Genomic DNA, 17561 nt, shown 5'->3' with positions numbered 1-17561 from the left:
GCGCGCACTTGCAGAAACCCTGATTTCTCACTTGACACTTCGCTCGTATGCCTCTTCTGAATGACCTGATAGACTGGAGCTACAGCACTCGATCAGTCACGTCCGCCCTTTGAAACCCTGCGGCAGTGCCACTGCGCTTGCGGCCACAGATACACAGAGCCCGGAGATCACGTTCCTCTCACGCGGTCGATCCGTACTGGAATATCGGTGTGTCATTAGGAGCTGCATTTTTTAGACGTCTTTGCGAACTTATTAAGGAAAGCGCTGCACTCCATGATTTGTCCAAGCTGAAAAAGCTATGCCTGTTAATTAAATTCTTCGCCGAACTAATTTCCACGGCTGCTTTCATCACTGAGTCCCAAACAGATGAAGTCGAAGCAAGAATTTTCATACGGTATAGAGCGACCGACGTCGGTGCAGTGCTCTGCCACAGTCGATTTACTGGTCTGTAAAGAATCGGTTCTACCTTCGGTCTTCCGTGCCTTTCATGGACTGTGCGAGTCGTCTGCCCTATATATATGTGAAAATCCACAATCGCAAGGGATCTTCTAAGCCCTACCCTTGCGGAGCACCAAGTAATCTTTGACGAGACTAAATAAAGCAAATTGAGGATGCATATTAAATTCCATCTTCCAAAAATGCTTCATCGACGGAGATCGCATTCCAGTTCCTACCTTAAACCTAGATTATTAAACCCTCATAAAATTTAAGATTGCAAGTGATACCAATACGCGGTTTCCTCCAATCTGGTATTCTCAGTATTTGATGTACAACAGAACGTTTCGTACTTATTTTGTAAGTGACATATCATTGGAATTCTCATAATTGTAATTAACTAGTACATAAACTGTAAATTATGGATTCCTTTGAATAAAGTATGGAATAGTAAAATTTACGATGGTTTAGTAATAATGTAACCCCAAACCAATGTTCTTTAGTGTTAAACCGCCCGACGAACGTCGAAACAACGTTATCAGTGGGACAGACAATCTATGGCAATCATTCAGCAGAAGAAATACGGCTGCACTTGATTGGATACCTATACGATTCGACAGACGGCTGCACTTGGTTAGGTACCTATACGATTCGACATAGAGTATGCAAGGGTCCACGATCCTCTTATAGCAGCAGTGTGCCGTAGGTCGTTGAGGGAGCAAAGTTTCTTCATGACTGAAAACTGCACGGGTCATTCTCGTTCTCAATACACTTCATCGAACAGAAACACAAAACTATAGGCTTCTGTCGCTAACTTTAGTCTGTTATGAAGAAGTTTAATGTTCGCATTTTTGGAGACCGAAAACAGCGTCTGTAGCCATCAGCACAACTTTTCCAAGCAATGGTAGTGTGAAACGCAGCACACTATGTCTGTTCGCAAGACTCAGAAAGTAGTAAATACCGGAGCCCGGGTTGACGCCGTGCTCATTGACGTCATGAAGGTGTTCGATACTGTTCGGTACTGTCCGCCACTGAACAACATATGTGCGCACGTAACGCGAGACCAATTGTGTGTTTGGACTGAGAGGTTCCTTGGAAATAGAAGATAGCATGCCGCTCTTAACGGAGAGAAATCTTCACACATAATAACAACTTTGAGCTTACCGTAAGGTAGTGTATAGGAGAATTATTTTTCACAACATTTATGTTAGTAACCTAGTGGATAGCGTGGGAAGCTACATGAAGCATTAGACGGATGAAGCTATTATATGTAGAGAACTCGAATCTCAAGAAGGTTGTAGCGAAATGCAGGAAGATGTGCAGAGGATCAGTGTGTTTTTCAGGAGTTGGCAATTGGTAAGCAAGATAAACAAATGTCGCGTAATGAGCACAAATAGGCGGAAGATCCCGTTACTGTATGACAATATAACAGGGGGCAGTCACTGGAAGCATTCATATACGTTAAATGTCTGGGGGTATGCATACGGAGAGAGTTCATGTGCAATGCCTTCATAAAATCAATCGTTTTTAGAGGCAGAAGCCAACCGGAGATTCATCTGATGAATCCTCAGCAAGTCTATTCCATCCACGAAAAGGTTAGCTTATTATACCATCATTTAAGCTATTCTGCGTCTTGCTAGGTAGGATTCATGGATAAATTAGGAAGATCCAAATAAAAGTAACGTGTTTCGTCATGGCTTCGCTAAGCACTCACCAAAACATCGGAGAAGTGTTTACCAACTCCAGTGTCAGACGTTTTGACGACATTGTGCCTCACAATATGGTTTTATGTTGAAATTGGGAAAAGCAAGATTAGAGCATAATACTCCATCAACGTCAAAGTCATTAGAGACGGAACACAAGTTGGGATTAGGGAAGGATGGGAAGGAAATCGGCTATGCACTTTTTAAGGAACCATCTGTGCATTCACAATTTAGGCAATTTAGGAAAACCGTCGATGTTATGTAACAAAGCCAGTCCGAGCACTGTGATTTATGAGCACCTTTACCAACCTATCAGTTGCAAGATCGCCCCCAATCCTCCTGTTTAATTAAGATCAAATTTATTTCCCATCTATATTCCTTATTGCTACGATTTATTACCCAATTATGGAAAGCTAAGTGTGTTTAGTTAGTATCCAATTTATGACGAAGTATGGCTACCAACATCAGACATGGCTGCCCAAGGTAATGGATTGTATTTTTTGGATCAAAAAGAGGTTTTGAAAAAATGGTTCAAATGGCTCTGAGCACTATGGGACTCAACTGCTGAGGTCATTAGTCCCCTAGAACTTAGAACTAGTTAAACCTAACTAACCTAAGGACATCACAAACATCCATGCCCGAGGCAGGATTCGAACCTGCGACCGTAGCGGTCTTGCGGTTCCAGACTGCAGCGCCTTTAACCGCACGGCCACTTCGGCCGGCGAGGTTTTGAACTCGAAGGTCACGTGATCACCTGTTCCGTCACAAAACCCACTCTCCTTATCTGGGATGTTATCATTCTCATCAGTGACATCATACTCCTTATTAGTGACGTCATCAGTCAATGAACAAACTCAACCAAACAACAAATAAAATTTAAAAAAATCGAACTAGTTCCATTGTGCTTTGTGCCCCACGCCACTTCCCTTTCTCTTTCCAAGCAATCAGAGCATACCATTAAAATGAGGCATAAAAGTGACGCCAGAAATTCTGTAAAAAATTACTTATTCTCCATTCGAAAGTCATAAATGTGCAGTATTTCTGTACACATACGTTCCTCTGCCGTAAAAGTGGTGTACAGAATTGTATCATATGACACTATTTCTGTACACATACTCAGTTCTAAACTGGTGTCAAGTTACATTATTTCCAAATGTTGCGTGACGCAAGTGGGATGGAATGTGATAATGGTAACGCGGTTGTTTGAAGAAAAGAATAAAAAAAAGTGACACGCGATACACCACTGGATTAGTTCCTCATCCGAAAAAAAAACTAAAACAAAGGTAACGTAATGTAGTTGAATTCGCTCAGTCGATGTTAGGATGATTAGATTAAGAAATAACACACTTTTGGGGAGCAAAATGTGTGACCGCTGCCAAAGTAGAGAGGATATGAAATACAGATTGATAACATGGAGAAAAAGAAGAGTTTCTGTGAAAGAGAATTTTGTTAATATCGAATATTAAGCTTTGGGAAGTAAATCTTGCAGATATCTATCTAGAGCGTAAATTCGTACGTCAGTGAAACGGTTCAGTCAAGTAGAGAATGGAAAGTTCCGAAGTGTGGTGTTACACATGAAAGCTAAAATTTAGGAGAACATATCGGATAACTAATGAAGATGTGCGTAATCTGGAGATTAGTGTTAAACCCGTCTTCGAGATGAAGGCCTCGACAAAAACAGGTATGAGATCTTGCTGGGGGAATGTGAGGGGCATAAGATATTTAACAGCTGTGCTACTCCAGGGCCTAGAGCCATGAACCTTCACATGCTTTGTCTTATGCAGAGATACCTTGTTCCTGGGGAAGGTGGTTCGAGGGTGAGTAATATGTAAATTAGCTGGGAATAATTACACGCAGAAAGGCAACCGTAACATCTTGGTATGCAGGTACAAGAAATGCACGATTCTCTCTACAGAATCACCGAGGGTGGTGGGGAAGAGGTAAGAGACTTGAGTCGTTTTCGGGAGGACGGAAGTACAAATCCCTGTCCGGTCATCCACATTTAGGTTTTCATAGTTTCCTTTAATCGCTTACGGCAAATAACGGGATGATTCCTTTGAAGACGAACACGGCGAATGTACATTTCTACACTCCCTCCAACACGAACTTTTGCCGTGTCTCCAGTGATCCCACACACCAAACCCGTAATGTTCGAATACAGCATTAGTAGCGTGCTGCTTGAAAAAGTCACGTCGGTTAAATATCTAGCCGTAATGTTGCAAAGCCGTATGATATGGGACGAGCATGGAAGGACTGTAGCAGGGAAGGCGAATGGTCGACGTCATTTTATTGAGCGAATTTTAAGAATGTATGCTTCATCTGTAAAGGAGACTGCGTATAGAACACTAGTGTGATCCAGTCTTGAGTAATGCTCGATTGTTTGGGATGCGCACCAGGTCTGATTAATGGAAGACCTCGAAGCAATTCAGTGGTGATTTGCTAGATTTGTTCCCGGTGGGTTGGAACAACGCGCAAGAATTACGGATATGCTTCGGGAATCCCTGGAGGGAAGGTGACGTTCTTGTCGAGAAATACTACTGAGAAAGTATAGAGAACTGACATTTGAAGTTAACTGTAGAACGATTCTACTGCTGCCAAAGTACATTTCACGCAGGGACAACGAAGAATATAAGAGGAATTAGGGCTCGTACTGAGGCATATAGATTGTTTTTTTTTCCCTCACTATGTTTGAGAGTGGAACAGGAAAGGAAGTACCTAGTAGTGATACAAGCAACTCTACGTCACGCAGCTCGCGGTAGCTTGTGGATTATGTATGTAGATGTAGGCGTTGATGCAAATCTTGTCGTCGTCGGGACGTTGAACTGTAATCATTCTTCCTCCTTCTGAGTACACATGTATGATGGCTAACTACTCGTAAAATTAAAAAAAAGGGAACTTACTCGTTTTTTAAATTCTCGTTAGCTCAGTTGCATTATGGAATATTTTTGCTTTGATCAACAGGGAGTAAAAAGAATTGAGAAGTTAACTCAAGCATAAAGAAAGATAAAATTACGGTGCTTATCTATGGTAAAATAAAACACTTATTCATAAACGTAATTTGTTGTTGATTCTTTGTATTTTTTCTCAGTTAAATGTATCCTAGACTATATTATTAACTAAGATGGAAATATTCACCAACCCCGTTATGCATTTAAATTTGTCGTAGTGTAACTTATGAGTCAAGGTAAAGAGTAACCGTCACATGCGACGTATAAGGTTATTTAAATTTTCTTTACTACGCAGTCGAGAGCATCTACAGATATTCATCATCCGATATCAATACGTTAATAGTTCAGAACTACGCTCAGTATCATCGTGCATCGTCAAACATTCGTTGCATCCTCGGAACTAGTAATAAAAAAGGAAATTTGTTTTTACGTTAAATGATAACGGTCGCTATGTCCGATACAGGCGTTCGATCAGTTTATCATACATGTCTGTGTTCGGACGTTAGGTGTCCTGCGTACTAAAGACTAGCAATTTGTATTCTGGGGAAACATGCTGCTATCTGTAACTTACGAATATAGGACGAGTCTCTTTATTGTTTCGAATGCTTAGTCCCCTAACGTGCCGGCGGGTTTCCTAACTCGACGCACATATAGCCCCCAAAGACTATAATAAACTGAAGGAGATCTGCGTATATCGAGAAATGACTGGTATCTGGTAGACTTCATGTTCTATACACTCTTTCCATCGGCTTCGTGATCGTTGTTTACTTCCTCTCACTGCGACTTTTATTAATCAAGCCAACTCTTTCAAAGGATTTGTGCACTATGTCTTTGATTCTGTGTCTGCACACACAGGACTATGACCAGCGAAGTTTGAGAGACTTTAGGAGCTTCCTTCTGCTTGGACTGGCAATAAAACGTAACCGAAGGAAAACTCTCCGTTTCGGAAGCAACGGATGTAGTTGTCCACCTTACTGCTAAGAATTTAGTAGATGTACAGTATGAATTAAAAGACATGAGCTACAATAGACAGACATCCATGACACTAAAATGTTGATGGGAAATATATCTACTACGATAAAACATAGAATTTATAATACCGTACACTGACGTTTTATGGTAAGAAAAAGTATGCCAAATACGGGAAATCATTTGATGTTATCTGATTACAAAGTATGGCGGAACAAATGACAGAATAGCATTAGATTGACGTCATCGTGTTGTTACCTGTAGGAAAATACACTCCTGTAAAATTAAGTACAGTCCAAGTGCCAAACTTTGGATCGCTGATGACTGCAAAAATACTGCCCCTCGTTTCACGAGCAGAAATTTAAGTTACTTTCTTGGGTTCCTCCCTAACCATCTCGGAAATCGCGGTATGTTCTGAAAAAATGGTTCAAATGGCTCTGAGCACTATGTGACTTAACTTCTGAGATCATCAGTCGCCTAAAACTTAGAACTAATTAAACCTAACTAACCTAAGGACGTCACACATATCCATGCCCGAGGCAGAATTCGAACCTGCGACCGTAGCGGTCGCTCGGCTCCAGACTGTAGCGCCTAGAACCCCACGGCCACTCCGGCCGGCCGTTCTGAAAAATAGCGCCAAAAATGTCGGACACTGACGACTTCTTATACTATGTAGGTCTACCGTTTAACAGCTTCCGTTCAAACTTCAGTTTATTTAAAAGCTCTAGATCAACTGCTTATTGCTTCTTACTGAAATAAATCACAGAAAACATGGCTGATTAAAAAAAAAAAAAAAACGGCGTTCTGAAATTCTCAAAGTTATTACCAAACCGTAACTCTACATCAGTGCACTATCTTTGGAAACAGGAAAATAGTAATTGCAGTTGCATAAAACCTACCATTCATTTCTGAAAAGTCAGCTAACAAGGAAAATGCAATTCGACTAATACACATTATAAGCACAAAAACGAAAAAACTAGATCGAAACAAAACCAACATAATTAGTTTTGTATTCCATCGCTGAACGTTTTACAATATCTGCTCGCTGTGAGACAAAAGCGCATCGCAAATAAATCAGCTGTGGTTAGTTAGAGCAAAATCCGCAAGAGGCGCTACCGTAACTGTCAGTTAACATTACAGATTTTCCTTCCGCCGGTACTAATAGTGAAGTTTAGCCAATCTTACCTCATTGCTGTTTATCACTGCATAACCCTGGTTCTCTCTCCATCGGCAGCACACTTTTGGAACCCCCCACAGAGGAAGATTACCCTCCAGACAGTTTCCAGGCAACGGCGTGGCCCCCTTTGCGTCAGAATGCATTGTTTAAAATGGCACGGAAGAATTAGCAGCATCATAAGCTGAGGAGTGGAAGTGACTCGGGATCCTCAACGTGTGTGCTCTTGGTATCAAACTACATAATTTGTTGATATTATAAAGTTTACAAGTATCTTTAAACAAGCAATTATATTAAAAATATACACAGTTATCAAATAAATGTACAGAGAAATTTATGAAATGACTTCGCAATAAGCAGGGCAACCTTCCGTGACAGAAAATTGCACCTATGATTCAAAGAAAATTAAAAGAGTCCCTAATAAATACACAATGAACAACAGTAATTAAAAGTTTATTAATGTCTAGACAGCGAAACTTAACAACTTGTCAGGTGACAGCGAATGTATATAAATCCATTCCTGAAATTAAAGTTTTCTTAGGGACTCCACAATGAAAAAAAAAACTCTATGAGGGAAAAGGAAGTACTAACGCTAGAAAAAAAGAATCGGAATAAATTAAACGTGAAACCTCGATCACACAATGTACAGAATAACTGAGCTCTATTTGTCGTGCTCCAAGCTTCTCAGATAAGTAATGAAATGAAAATTTGAATTAGTAACGTAACTATCACTATTAGATAAATTTCCCTCAAAACACCTTCCTAGTAATTTCGTAGCAATCCTAGATTTACTTCTGGAAGAGGCCGAGGAGAAACTACAATACACACAAAATATTTTAAGACTTATTAAAACTTGAACCAGGTATAGTACTTAACTTCGAAACAATCCAAGTCCACAGGAACTGTCACTGACCAGTAAAACTTATCACCTGATTCGATACAGAATGGCCGCCATATCTCAATGTACGTACAATTGACCATGAACTTTGATATATAATTCTGCTGGATCTGCCGGATCTGAAGTAAGACGATGTTGCCGTCATAAGTGATGATCAACGAATAGGCTGAGCGGCGCTGCGTTCTGACATAAATAAGCAACAAGCAGCGGTGGTGTATGGAGCCTCTTGTAGGGGGGTCAACGCCGACTTATCCAAAGTCGCCACCACAGCAAATGCTCTTCAGGAACACTAAGGAACAGCCTTATGTGCACCGAGTCAACACCGATCGCCCGGTACGTCCGCCTTTCGAGACAACATCTCCATATATGTTTACATGTACATCTACAGCTATATTTCACAAGCCACCTTTCAGTGTGTGGCGGAGGTATACTGAAGCGCCAAAGAATCAGGTATACGCATGCGTTTTCAAATACAGAGAGATGTAAACGGGCAGAAGAGGACGCTACGGTCGGCATCGCCCATATAAGACAAATGTCTGGCGCAGATGTTAGATCGGTTACTGCTACTACAATGGCAGGCTATCAAGATTTAAGTGAGTCTGAATATGCCTCTAATCGGCGCACGAGCGATGGGACACAGCATCTCCAAGATAGCGAGTGTACCGTGAATATCAGGAATCCGGTAAAACAACAAATCTCCAACATCGCTGCGGCCGGAAAAGGATCCTGCAAGAACGGGACCAAGGACGACTGAACAGAATCGTTCAACGTGACATAAGTGCACCCTTTCGCAAGTTGCTGCAGATTTCAATGCTGGGCCATCGACAAGTGTCAGCGTGCGAACCATTCAACGAAACATCATCGATATGGGCTTTCGGAGCCGAAGACCTACTCGTGTACCCTTGATGACTGGGCTTACGCTTCGCCTGGGTCCGTCAACACCGACATTGGGCAGTTGATGACTGGAAACATGCTGCCTGGTCGGACGAGCCTCGTTTCCTATTGTATCGAGCGGATGGACTTGCACGGTTATGGAGACAACCACATGAACCCATGGACCCTGCATGTCAGCAGGGGACTGTTTATGCTGGTGGAGGCTCTGTAATGCTGTGGGGCGTGTGCAGTTGGAGTGATATGGGATCCTTGATACGTCTAGATACGATTCTGACATATGAAACGTACGTAAGCATTCTGTATGATTACCTGCATCCATTAATGTCCATTGTGCATTCCGAAGGACTTGGGCAATTCCAGCAAGAGAATGCGACACCCCACATGTCGAGAATTCCTACAGACTCCAGGAACACTCTTCTGAGTTTAAACATTTCCGCTGGCCACCAAACTCCCCAGACATAAACATAATTGAGTATATCTGGGATGTCTTGCAACGTGCTGTTCAGAAGAGCAGAAGAGATCCCTATCCTCTCGTACTCTTACGGATTTATATACAGCCCTGCTGGATTCATGGTGTCAGTTCCCTCCAGCACTACTTCAGATATTAGTCGAGTCCATGTCATTTCGTGTTGCGGCATTTCTGCTTGCTCGCGGGGGCCCAACACGATATTAGACAGATGTACCAACTTCTTTGGCTCTTCAGTGTATTTTACTGTGTGTACCACCGTCATTCCCGCTTTATCCTGTTTCAGTAGCGTATGATTCGCGGGAGGAACGATTGCTGGTAAGTCTCCACAAGATCTCGAATCTCTCAAATTTTATCTACATAGTCTTTTCGCGATATATACGTAGGCGGAAGCAATCTATTCGTTGAATATTATAGGAGCGTGCGCTCTCAGAATTTTAACAGTAACCCACACCGTAATGTAGAACCCCTCTCTTGCAACGTCTGCCACAATAGCTGCTGAGCATCTCCGTGACGTTTTCACACTACAAAATGAACCTTTAATGAAACGTGCTGCTCTCCTTTGGATATTCTCTATCTATTCTATCAATCCTATATGGCACGTAACCCGTACTTACGATCAACATTCAAGTATTGGTCGAACGAGTGTTTTACAAGCTATTTTCTTTGTTGATATGCAGAGGACGGCCATGCTACACATTGAGAACTCCAGCGTCAGGGGGGAGGAGAGAGGAGTGGATTTTCTCAGGGAAATATAATGACGGTCAGGAAAGAGACCAGTGTGCACTCATTGTGCTTGTCGGGGAGTCTCGTCTTCTATGTGGATGATGCACTTCCGGCGGCTTTCGAGCCCACTAGATACAAACGGCTCCAAACAGTAGCAAATGTCTGCACGAATGATGCCTGCCGCTTGGGCTATGATGCCATCCTCGGCTCCTTTCGGCGGATGTCTGATTTGATAAAGGCAACTAACATCGCACACGGACATCAAGCGAAGTTAACTATTTGTAGTGTCGATCGCGGTCCTCTGGTTTGGAGCAGTGTGGAAGGTCTAAACCAAAAGCTCAGGCGACTCTGCGATGGTATCGGATGCTAATTTTTCCACCTCCACTTACCGGGTACAGTCTTATATTGTTCCCCTTAATAGATATGGCGGAGACAATGTGCAGAAGAAAGTGGCTGTTTTTTAGGTTAGAGAGACTCCAGCCCCCCCCCCCTCCAATTGGGAAAAGAGGTGAGTTGCCTGCAAAAATCGAAGTTACATCAGTCGCAAAGTTCTCAGAGAATACTCGTCCTCGCAGATCGGATACATAAAAGGTTAATATGACATCAGTAAACTGCAGGAACATCCAAGGAAAGGCCTCATTATTAGTATCGCTTTTGAAGATCATAATGCCCATATAGTAATAGGAACAGAATGCTGGTTGGAACCAGAAGCGAATAGCAACAAAGTCCTATATTCGGATTAGAATATTTATCTTAGTCACCAATAGTGGCGGCCTATTTACTGCAGTTAAGATCTCGCTAATATCTCGCGAGGTTATCACGTATTACTAATGTAAATCAATGTGCGGCAAGTTAAGCATCTAAGAGATAGAGAACTAATTTGTGAAGGTAACGTCTTAGACCTTTTAAAAAAATCGGATCTGCACTTATCGTATTAGTTACAGTAGAGGAAAATAGTGATCATAAGATAGTGATAACAATTATGGCTATGGGGTTTACAAGGGATGTTAAGAATGAGGTGACACGATACAAACCTCTGAGTTACTGAGTAGTCAGCTGCAAATGTTCTGTGATGAGGACGAAGATTCGGGACACAAATGGAAGAAATTCAGAAGTCATTCTATAAACCTTACATATGTATGTTGCAAATAAGGTCTTAAGCGATGGGGAAGACCCACTGTGGATCAATTGCCGTGGTAGAAAACTACTCTGTAAACAAAGAGAGCTTCATCACAGTTGCAAGACAAGTCAAAACCTAATTGACAAATAAAAGATGAACGAAGTGAGCACGTGTGAAAGGAGAGTAACGAGACAAGCGTTCACTGACTCTGAAAGTAAAATTATGTCAATCGAACTGAGTAAATACCCTAAGTGGTTTTGGTCTTACGTAAAATCAGTAAGCCATACCTAATCCTCTATTTGTTAAAAAAAATGGCTCTGAGCACTATGCGACTCAACTTCTGAGGTCATCCGTCGCCTAGAACTTAGAACTAATTAAACCTAACTAACCTAAGGACATCACACAATCCATGCCCGCGGCAGTATTCGAGCCTGCGACCGTAGCGGTCGCTCTGCTCCAGACTGTAGCGCCTAGAACCGCACGGCCACTACGGCCGGCTCTATTTGTTCATTCAGTGACCGTATTGGAACCGAAACGGAAGACAGGGAGAGAAGGCTGAAATATTGAATTAAGTCTTCCTAAAATGTTTCAGCTCAGGACATCGTGAAACGGTTCTTCCTTTTCATCATGGTACAAGCGTCGAAATACTAGATATTGAAATAACTAATTGTTCAAATGTGTGTGAAATCTTATGGGACTTAACTGCTAAGGTCATCAGTCCCTAAGCTTACACACTGCTTAACCTAAAGTATCCTAAGGACAAACACACACCCCCATGCCCGAGGGAGGACTCGAACCTCCGCCGGGACCAGCCGGGCAGTCCATGAATGCAGCGCCTCAGACCGCTCGGCTAATCCCGCGCGGCACTGAAATAACAGACAGCGGAACATAACAGCACCTACTAAGATTCAATAATGATGATGCGAAAGAACTCGGTACCGTTCTAGCAGCAGTTTATCGTAAATTTCTGAAAGAAGGAAAGGTACCTAGCTACTGGAGGAAAGCTCTCGTCATTCCAGTTTTGAAGTAAGGTCGTAGGACAAATGCACATAATTTAGACCTACATCGTTGACGTCATATGCTTTTAGAATTTTGGAACACGTTTTATGCTCAAGAATTATGACGTTTCTGGAGATCGAAAATCTCCTCTTTAAAAGTCAACATGGATTCGGCAAACAGCCATATATATATATATATATATATATATATATATATATATATATATATATATATAGGGTGAGTCACCTAACATTACCGCTGGATATATTTCGTAAACCACATCAAATACTGACGAATCGATTCCACAGACCGAACGTGAGGAGAGGGGCTAGTGTAATTGGTTAATACAAACCATAAAAAAATGCACGGAAGAATGTTTTTTAACACAAACCTACGTTTTTTAAATGGAACCCCATTAGTTTTGTTAGCACATCTGAACATATAAACAAATACGTAATCAGTGCCGTTTGTTGCATTGTAAAATGTGAATTACATCCGGAGATATTGTAACCTAAAGTTGACCCTTGAGTACCACTCCTCCGCTGTTCGATCGTGAGTATCGGAGAGCACCGAATTACGTAGGGATCCAAAGGGAACGGTGATGGACCTTAGGTACAGAAGAGACTGGAACAGCACATTACGTCCACATGCTAACACCTTTTTATTGGTCTTTTTCACTGACGCACAGTATCTACCGTAAAATAACTAGGATTAACGAGCTTCCGTGGAGGGCCACATAAAGCAAATAGCAGGGTAGCCAGATGCCAGGCTCAGATTCGTAGGAAGAACTTTAAGAAAACATACCTCGTCCACAAAGGAAGTGGCTTGCATAGCGCTTGTTCGTTTGATTCTTCAGTATTCTTCATCAATATGTGGTCCTTACCAGCGAAGACCGATGAAATAGATAGAGAAGATCCAACGAGGAGTGGCACGTTTCGTCACGGTACCGTTTGGTCGGCGCAAGAGCATTATAATGATGCTTAACAATATCAAGTGCCATAAGCTAGAAGAGAGAGCACTTGACGGGAAGAGTCAGACAACATATTACTTCCTCGCACATACGTCTCATGAAACGATCACAACGAGGAAATTCGGGAAATAGCAGCTAATACAGGGGCTTACCGACAATCACTCTTCCCACGCGCCATTCTCAAGTGGAACACGATAGAGGGAACAGTTAGTGATACCAGGAATACTCTCCACCACACACATCTTTGGCCATATCGGGACGTTAGATGCCGTCTCACCACAGCAGTGAAATATGCCGATGCTCCATCATGAAAGGACCACAAACTGTGGTGTTGCTCTCAGGGAATTGTTGTTGTTGTGGTCTTCAGTCCAGATGCTGGTTTGATACAGCTCTCCATGCTGCTCTGTCCTGTGCAAAGTTCTTCATCTCCGAGTACCTACTGCAACCTACATCCTTCTGAATCTGTTTAGTGTATTCATCTCTTGGTCTCCCTCTACGATTTTTACCCTCCACGCTGCCCTCCAGTATTACATTGGTGATCTCTTGATGCCTCAGAACATTCACTACCAACCGATCCCTTCTTCTAGTCAAGTTGTGCCACAAATTTCTCTTCTCTCCAATTCTATTCAATATCTCCTCATTAGTTATGTGATTTACCCATCTAATCTTCAGCATTCTTCTGTAGCACCACATTTAGGAAGTTTCTATTCTCTTCTTGTCTAAACTATTTATCATCGATGTTTCACTTTCATACTTGGCTACACTCCCTACAAATAGTTTCAGAAACTACTTCCTGACACTTAAATCTATACTCAATGTTAACAAATGTGTCTTCTTCAGAAACGCTTTCCTTGCCATTGCCAGTCTACATTTTATATCCTCTCTACTTCGAACATCATCAGTTATTTTGCTCCCCAAATAGCAATACCCATTTACTATTTTAAGCGTCTCATTTCCTAATCTAATTCCCGCAGCATCACCCGATTTAATTCGACTACATTCCATTATTCTCGTTTTGCTCTTGTTGATGTTCATCTTATATCCTCCTTTCAAGACACTGTCCATTCCCTTCATCTGCTCCTCCAGGTCCTTTGCTGCCTCTGACAGAATTACAATGTCATCGGCGAACCTCAAAGTATTTATTTCTTCTAAGTGGATTTTAATTCCTACTCGGAATTTTACTTTTGTTTCCTTTACTGCTTGCTCAATATATAGATTGAATAACATCGGGGAGAGGCGGCAACCCTGTCTCACTCCCTTCCCAACAACTGCTTCCCTTTCATGTCCCTCGACTCTTATACCTGCCATCTGGTTTCTGTACAAATTGTAAATAGCATTTTGCTCCCTGTATTTTACCCCTGCCACCTTCAGAATTTGAAAGGGAGTATTCCAGTCAACATTGTCAAAAGCTTTCTCTAAGGCTACAAATGCTAGAAACGTAGGTTTGCCTTTCCTTAATCTATTTTCTAAGATAAGTCGTAGAGTCAGTATTGCCTCACGTGTTCCAAAATTTCTACGGAATGCAAACTGATCTTCCCCGAGGTCGGCTTCTACCAGTTTTTCCATTCGTCTGTAAAGAATTCGTGTGAGCAGTTTGCAGCAGTGGCTTATTAAACTGATAGTTCGGTAATTTTCACATCTGTCAACACCTGCTTTCTTTGGGATAGGAATTATTATGTTCTTCTTGAAGTATGAGGGTTTTTCACCTGTCTCGTACATCTTGATCACAGATGGTAGAGTTTTGTCCGGACTGGCTCTCCTAAGGCAATCAGTGGTTCTAATGGAATGTTCTCTACTCTCTGGGCCTTGTTTCGACTTAGGTTTTTCAGTGCTCTGTCAAACTCTTCACGCAGTATCATATCTCCCATTTCATCTTCATCTAAATTCTCTTCCATTTCTATAATATTGGCCTTAAGAACATCGCCTTTGTATAGACCCTCTGTGTACTCCTTTCACCTTTCTGCCATCCCTTCTTTGCTTAGAATTGGGTTTCCATCTGAGCTCTTGATATTCATGCAAGTGGTTCTCTTTTCTCCAAAGGTCTCTTTAATTTTCCAGTAGGCAGTATCTATCTTACCCCTAGTGAGATAAGCCTCTACATCTTTACATTTGCACTCTAGCCATCCCTGCTTAGCCATTTTGCACTTCCTGTCGATCTCATTTTTGAGACGTTTGTATTCCTTTTTGCCTGCTTCATTTACTCCATTTTTATATTTTCTCCTTTCATGAATTAAATTCAATATATCTTCTGTTACCCAAGGATTTCTATTAGCCCTCGTCTTTTTACCTACTTGATCCTCTGCTATCCTTACTATTTCGTCTCTCAAAGCTACTCATTCTTCTTCTACTGTATATCTTTCCCCTACTTGTCAATCGTTCCCTAATGCTCCCCGTGAAACTCTGTACAACCTCTGGTTCTTTCAGTTTATCCAGGTCGCATCTCCTCGAATTCCCACCTTTTTGCAGTTCTTCAGTTTTAATCTACAGTTCATAACCAATAGATTGTGGTCAGAGACCACATCTGCCCCTGGAAAAGTCTTAAAATTTAAAACCTCGTTCCTGAATCTCTGTCTTACTATTATATAATCTATCTGAAACCTGTCAGTATCTCCTGACTTCTTCCATGTATACAACCTGTTTTTATGATTCTTGAACCAAGTGTTAGCTATGATTAAGTCATGCTCTGTGCAAAATTCTACCAGGCGGCTTCCTCTTTCATTTCTTACCCCCAATCCATATTAACCCACTACGTTTCCCTTCTCTTCCTTTTCCTACTATCGAATTCCAGTCACCCGTGACTATTAAATTTTCGTCTCCCTTCACTATCTGAATAATTTATTTTTTCTCAGGGAATATCCATAAGCAATTCTGCAAGAGGATACAGCAGATACTGAAGGTAATTCTGTCCACTGGGTTTATTTAGTAACATGGATGGTCCAATAAAACGGTCTCTTAGTACCCCTAACAAAGCATTCAATCAGAAACGTTGCTGATTTGGAGACTCCTGCACAGCATGTGGACTTACATGATTCCAAAAGTGAGAATTGTGAGAAGTAAACAAAGGACTACCAGTGAGCCTGTCTTGATCTGTAAATAAAATGTTATTGTCAAATGTATGGTTGGCTACAGCTTGTTGTTGCATCCACTGACAGAACTATAGTCTAGAACCAAAGTCCATCTCACTAAGACACTGAATTCGTTGAAGATCTTAGGGGCACTTTACACTGTGTTGCATTATTTTCCAAACACTACTGTGGAATTTAGTTTGCAAGTCTAATTGTCGAGATTCCTGAACAGTGTTCGACTGTTTTCAGATCCGCATCTTCATGAACAGATGCAACTCGTACGGGCCTAGCCACTCCCGCAGCATGTGCGGAACTCCCTGTTTCGTGCAGGCGTTGATGGAGCCTCGTAAACGCTCGACTCTCGCGGTACCTTCGAGCTCTGTGTGCTTACTAGCATAAGGGTGCAGACATTCTTCCATTTCCGTTAGCCATATCATACGAGAAATGTATACACGAATACTCCTCCTTACTGTAATGTTCTATGTTACTACGACCACTCGTACAATACAACTGACGCTCGAAGAACAACAAATACAAGTTCAAAATGGTTCAAATGGCTCTGAGCACTATGAGACTTAACTTATTAGGTCATTAGTCTCCTATTACTTAGAACTGCTTAAACCTAACTAACCTAAGGACATCACACGAACCCATGCCCGGGGCAGCATTCGAACCTGCGACCGTAGCGGTCGCACAGTTACAGACTGTAGCGCCTAGAACCGCTCGGCCACCTCGGCCGGCCAACTGATATAAGTGAGTACTGTACTCTCGTATTCATTCTTTTCACACTTCCAAATCTCGAAAATGTAAACAAAAACCACACCACGGAATCATTCAGTAGTGGCTGGTAAGTATAAAGTCTCAATTCTCTCGCAAACGATTCGTTCGCGGATCTATGTTTATCAAGTTTTTTTTTTCTTCTAGTATCGTGTACTATCAACTGTATGATATATGCGATTAATGGCGATAAAGGCTATATAAAGTATCGCAATAATATGCCACTCTCTACCCAGTACAGGTGGCAAAAAATAACTTAACAGGTCGAAACAACTGCTGACTGAGAAGTATCAGTTACTGTTATAAGCTCTCATCTACTACTAGCAGTTACTCTAATATTTGGCAATGGTGCGCTTCGCCACCTGTTTACAGAAGCGCGTACTACGCCTTCGCTTCATTTTAGATTTGCCCATGGAA

This window comes from Schistocerca nitens, chromosome 8 (genome assembly GCF_023898315.1).
Source record: "Schistocerca nitens isolate TAMUIC-IGC-003100 chromosome 8, iqSchNite1.1, whole genome shotgun sequence".
In the NCBI taxonomy this organism is placed as follows: Eukaryota; Metazoa; Arthropoda; class Insecta; order Orthoptera; family Acrididae; genus Schistocerca; species Schistocerca nitens.
Note: the sequence above shows the minus strand (reverse complement) of the source record.